The sequence below is a fragment of the Ipomoea triloba genome, chromosome 6, assembly GCF_003576645.1.
Source record: "Ipomoea triloba cultivar NCNSP0323 chromosome 6, ASM357664v1".
In the NCBI taxonomy this organism is placed as follows: Eukaryota; Viridiplantae; Streptophyta; class Magnoliopsida; order Solanales; family Convolvulaceae; genus Ipomoea; species Ipomoea triloba.
Window position 1 is genome coordinate 15,786,579 of NC_044921.1, and position 6,648 is coordinate 15,793,226.

The window sequence follows — 6,648 nt, forward strand, 5'->3', positions numbered from 1 at the left end:
GTGGAGTTATTGTGCGACAGTGAGAGAAGAGACGAGTTGGATATGATGATGCAAGTTGCAATGGGAAGAAGAAAATTGACCAAGGCTTTATTTTATTTTATTTTATTTTATTTCTTTTTAATTTTTATTCACATTACTCCATCCCATAATTGTGTTTTTAACATATTTTTTTACAAAATTGATCTTTTTGAAAAAAAAAAAAAGTTCATGGTATTTAGATTATGAAATTAGATATTATTTGGAAGCATTAAAAATGAAAATAGGATAACCGTGGGGGTGTGAATGAAATGTGCATGTGTCTTTTAGTGTAAAAGGTCTCACATTTAGGGGGCAATTCCAATTATATTAGTCAGATTATTGATTTAGTAACCACGAAATTCATAGTTCAGCTCCCAATGGAAGTAACTTATTTGCGTTCTGGTTTGAGTTGAACAATAATGAGCAACCTAAGTTTGTTTTGGTTTGAGTTTGTCCACTCACGGATAATGATTGCAAGTTTTTCTCGCTACTCAAAAAAAAAATCTCAAATTTGAACCTCTACCTTTATTATCTTTAAGGTCCAATCATTATTGTGTGGACTATGGTCCGCAGAGTTGTGTGAACCATATTATTAAATAATGTATATTTAGTATACAATAATATATACTTTTAGTATATTATTAAAAATGTATATTGTATTCAAGAAAAGTACATTATTTTATATATTATAATATATTTAGTACACGAATAATGTATTTTTAATATATTAAAAATATAGCATTGTGTGAACCAATTTGCGGTTAAGGTCTTACCCAGCAGGCCAGCACAACTGTGTAGGATCTTAGTGGATATATTAGTTTAGTATGAAAACAAAAAATTATTTATTAGGGCAAAAGATGAAAGGAGTTAATAGAAAGATCTACATAGCTTTCGGGCCCACATGGGGGCGGGGGGAGTTGCATTAAGGTATTTAAGAGGAGAAAGGGACATAATAAAGAAAGGACATGGAGTTAGCGGTGAGTTTGGAGGTTTCGTAATGTCTACCATTAATAATTACCCTCATCATCGATCATTTGCACTTCTGGAGGTGGAACTTCAATTCTATATTTTCTTTTTCTTTTTCAATTTTTTTAAAAAATATTTTTTTTACATATGCATTGTGTCAGAAATGGATTTAATTACATTCTTTAGCTACATTTTTTTAAGTATTTGTTCAATATATTTTTTCTATCTGTTGTAGCCCAAAGAGTCAATATCCTACTATCAGGATTCCGGGATTTGATCCTGTGATCTGGGTTCCGAAGTTCGGTCTTGTAACCTTCAATTCCTTGAAAGAGAGATGCAGATATGTCAACTGAGCACAAGGTGCTTGGCAGCTATCTTAGTGTTGAGTAAACAACAAATTACATTAAGAAATTGTAGTTAAAATGTCAAAATTAAAGACATTTTATGTTAACATAGCAATTATTTAGCTTATAAAATTAGTTTGTCTACTAATTTATACTACTAATTTTTATTTGCATAATAAATAAAAATGCCATTAACTTATATTTATATAATAGTTGCCAAACACCTTGTGATCAAATAGCATGTACTGACTCTTACATATGGGAGATCATGAGATCGAGCCTTAGTTGAGGCGAAAACAGGTTGAGAAAGCATAAATAAACGTATACAACAATGTTATAGGGTCAGTTGTATTAAAAAACATATATTTATATAATAGTTAAAGTGTAAATATTTGTCAAATATGTACCATTATATTCTCAATTATTTGTTTCTTTGGCCTCTTGCACAATTTCAGGTGTAAAATAACCTTTTTTAAAAAGGGGTTATATGGAGCAAAGAACAAATTAGAATTCTGTGCATTCCAAAGTATGGTTGACAGAAACCATTTTTCTAGATTTTCAAATTATTGACTTGAGCCTTGGAGTAATATTTGACAGGTTCTTGGTTGTGGAACATACAGTTCTCAATTCATACATTGGTTGAAATAGAGTTCTCTATTCTAGCACTTGCGCGGGGATGGGTTCAGATGCGGGTATATTTTTCTGTGCGGTACTCACCTTAAGCATTAAAACGGTGCACCTAAGTATACAAAGCACACACCTTAAGCTAAAAACACAAATCACGCACTTAAAGTTTTTAAATTATGCACGTTCATCAGTTGAAAACACACTGCGCACCTTAAATACGCAAACCACACACCTTAAGTACACATACTACGCACCTTAAGAATACAAACCACGCACCTATGGTTTTAAAACGACGCACCTTAAGTTTCAAAAACTCACGCACCTTAAGCATACATATCACGCACCTTAAGGAGGAAAACAACGCACCTTAAGAAGGAAAACTACACACCTTAAGCTTTAGGTTCACTCACATTAAGTTTCAACACTCACGCACCTTAAGCATACAAAACCTTAAGAAAGAAAATCACGCACTTTAAAAAGAAAATTATGCACCTAAAACCACCGCACACCGCACGTGAACTGAATTATGTGTGTGTGTGTGTGTGTGTGTGTGTGTGTGTGACAGATCCAGAAAGATGTCCCAATGGGGGCGAAACATGAAAGAGGTAATACCAAGTTGCTTCCTTATATGGGAGATTGTGGTTCAAGCCTCAGGGATATTAAGTCTTTGTGCTTCAATAGGTTGAGAAAGTAGTAATGAACATATACTGCATTGCAATAGAGTCAATAATATTAAAAAATGACAGACTTAAAATGAATATAGTCATAAATATTGTTGGATATAGACAAAAAATAAAACACATCAAAAGTCAAAACTTTATACAAATATTAATAACAATATATGAAACATAATTAATTTGATAAAATAATTCAAATAGAAAACACATTATAAATTACGTATCTCATTATTACTTTTTAAAATAGTTATAAATACATACATACATATACATATATATATATATATATATATATATATATATATATATATATATAAGAAATCAAGTAAAAATGAGCGGGTTATTTTCATAAATATTATTAATTTTTGGAATTTGTAATATTTATGAAAATGACTCCATTCTCCTTTTTTTTTCATATTTTTCTTTATTTTCAACCATTAGGATTTGTTCATAGGTATTCGATCACCTGGGGCATTATTCTCATCCAAGTCGGACCGTATAAAGGTGATCGAATACCTATGAACAAATCCTAATGGTTGAAAATAAAGAAAAATATGAAAAAAAAAAAAGAGAATGGAGTCATTTTCATAAATATTACAAATTTCAAAAATTAATAATATTTATGAAAATAACCCGCTCATTTTTACTTGATTTCTTATATATATATATATATATATATATATATATATATATATATATATATATATATGAGATCATTGGGGCACACTCCCGTGCGAACTGCCGCTCAAGAAGGAAATGAGAACGCATCACAACCGTCCACGTGTCCAAATCAACGAATCGAATGCAATTTTTAAAAAAACGACGCGGTAGCATTTTCGTAAATAACTAGAACTTTGGTGCAAGTAATTGTGTTATAAGTGCACCTAGTTTCACTTATAAGTGCACATATTTTCGCACCTATTTTCACTTACAAGTGCAAGTATTTACCTTGTTAATATTCATGCACCTATTTTCGCAAATACTTTCACTTACAAATGCAAGTAATTTACCTTGTTAATATTCATGCACCTGGGTGCAACCTAGGTGCACCTAATTATAACATTAGGTGCACCTAGTTATAACATTAGGTGCACTTAGTATTGATGCTCAGTGTACAATTCACTTGCACCTGTAATACATTTTACTTGCATCTGCAATACATTTTACTTGCACTTGTGCAAGTAATTTACTTTATTACTGTAAGTCCACAAGTGGCTACATGGTCATGTTAGCTAGTGTAACCTTATTATGGAAATCCTCTAAACAAAGGCATGATAGTTAGATTCAAGATGGAATATGAGTTTATAGTTGATGAAGTAAAAGTGGTGATGGTAAAAGAGGATGAAAATGTCGTTCCGCTGAAGATTGGGGTTATGGCACGTACTTGTATGAATTGATAGACTCCAGACACTAATGTTTTGGAACTTATAAGGATCCAAGCAAATTATGACTAAGTATGGAAAGTAAATTAGTATTTTTAGGGTTTTAATATAAATGAATGCAAATTAAATATGGATTAACTATATGATAAAAGAATGGGTTCAGATTAGGGGTATTGCTTTCTTGAGGCACTAACAATCTCAGAATTAGGGGAAAACAATTCACCAAGGGAATTATGGCAATGCACATAAGAATTCAAGTTTAAGCTACGATAGTAATCAATAAACAAGAATTAGAGTAGGATTGCCCACTTACGTGATGCATCAATCCTAACCCTTAAAATACAAAAGCATTATATGCCTCAAATTACCCCTATTTTCATAGTAGGAAATTTGTGTTTGAAATTGGTTAGGTTTGAGTCTTTCATCCAACTTTCATTGAGAAAAAAGCATCTCCAAAACAAGATAACAATTGCTACGCATCTATCACTAACAAAAGAATTAATAATCCAATTCAAACATAAAAATCCTATGGGAATAATTTATCCCCTTTATGCAATAATCACAAACCTAACATCAAGAATAACAATAGAACCCTAATCCAAACCCAAAACTAACTACTCACGCATCATAATGGTAAACAACGCAAAGCAAAAGTAAACCACCATCAACATTGCAAGAAAACTAAGAAGAAATTAAATAAGGAATAAAGGAAACTTTACTATTGAAGAAGAAGAAATGTTGGTAGAAAATCAATCCAATCCGCAATTCATGCTTGAAATCAAAGTAATCTATGTAAAACTATGCTAATTAATGCTAGAGAAATCTAAAGAGAAGAGGAAAAATAAGCCAAAACTAACTAGGGTTCAGAATCCCTCAAGAAGGCCAAAAAAAAAAAAAAAGCTTAAATAAGATTCAGGACAGGCCTCACGGCCGTGAGGGGGTCTCGGGTGAGTAGTAATTAACGAGGCCTCACGGCCGTGTGATTCCTTCTTTGTTTATTTCTTGTTCGGTTTGTGCTCTGCCCGTTGCTCCTATCTTTCTTTAGTGAGTTCCTTAGCTTCCAAAATTGATCTAATAATAAGCTCCAAAATACATCCTTTGCTACTCGTTGTGGACAAGTACATTGAAGAATACAAAACAGACAAACGAGTCATAGATTCCCACTCAAGTTATAGACATTTTGTACCTAAAACAACTAAAATAAGGAGTAAATGATGGTTCAAAATAAAAAATATCAATAGTCTTGGACAAGTGTTGTGAAGAGGCTGAATGACTACATCATTTTTAGAGGATATTCCTTGTTGGGAAAAATTTTTAACCTCCAATTTGTATACAATGCAATAGTTAAGCTAAGTTTCAAATGAAAAGGTATATAGTATGTAATATGTATAATAGTAAGTCGAGACATATATGTCATAGACATAATACCATTAAATAATTTCTCACAACAGGACTTATCTGTGTATGTTGACTATGTGAAGTCAAAAGATAACATAGTAGATCCGCTACCCAAAGGGTTAAATAGAAAGTTATTAGAGAATTATGTGAGACTAGAGCTTGTGTAATAAATTTCTCTATTCAATAGCCAATCTAGCTAGCACCTAGGTTCAAAAGTGACAACTAAACTATAAAATAAAGTGTGATCACTATGGGGTCTCGAAGTCCTATCCACTCTTCATTTGATATAGTGACTTCCACATGAGATTAGCGTATATGACTAATTTATTCATTCTAAATGTTATTTGACATGTGTGGAGTATGTAGGATACTCAGGAAAACAATCACCTATGTGAGAGAGAAGTGAGACTACTTCATAGGATAATTGTACAAGTTCAATTCTTTAGAAGCTCTCACAAAACTAGGCAAGATGTTTCAAGGCCAAAACGAGCACACCTATGAGAATTGAACAAAGGTTTGGAGGTTTTTGTGTAAGATATATCATCGTTTATTCATTTTCACAAGCGGTACGTGGTACAATTCAAAGAGGGACAAATCAAATTCCGAAAATGAGCTCAATTGTGTAGCATTGTTAAGGGATGTTGAATTGCACTAGTAAAAGGAGTTGAAACTATCTAGCATAGAGACTCGCTCACACGTTCAAAGAGGGACAAATAAAATTTCAAAAAAATGAGCTCAGAAAGCTAGAACACGTATTCACCCGCAACCCTAGCACATTGCCAAAATGTATTCATTTGCCTTACTACATTATTATTATTATTATTATTATTATTATTATTATTATTATTATTATTATTAGGGATTAGGGTCAAATAGACCCTCCAACTATATACCAAAGTTCAATTAGACTCTTGAACTTAAAAAACTTTCAATTAAACCCTTAAACTTGTTAAATTTGTGCAATTAGCATATTTAAGAGGTTATCAAAAGGTAACCTATTAACTTTGCATACATGGCATTTTAGGTGGAATAATGGAATTCTACTCAAAAATTAAAAAATTATATATATTTTATAAAACTAATTAAAAAATAGTTATGAACCTACGAATTATATGTGGTCTAATTAAAAAAAATTAGTTAAAAAAACTAATTATATATATTTTTAACCTACCAATGAAGCCATGGCAGCTTGGCTGCCATGTTTTTTTTTTTTTAATTAAAAAAAAAAAAAAAAAA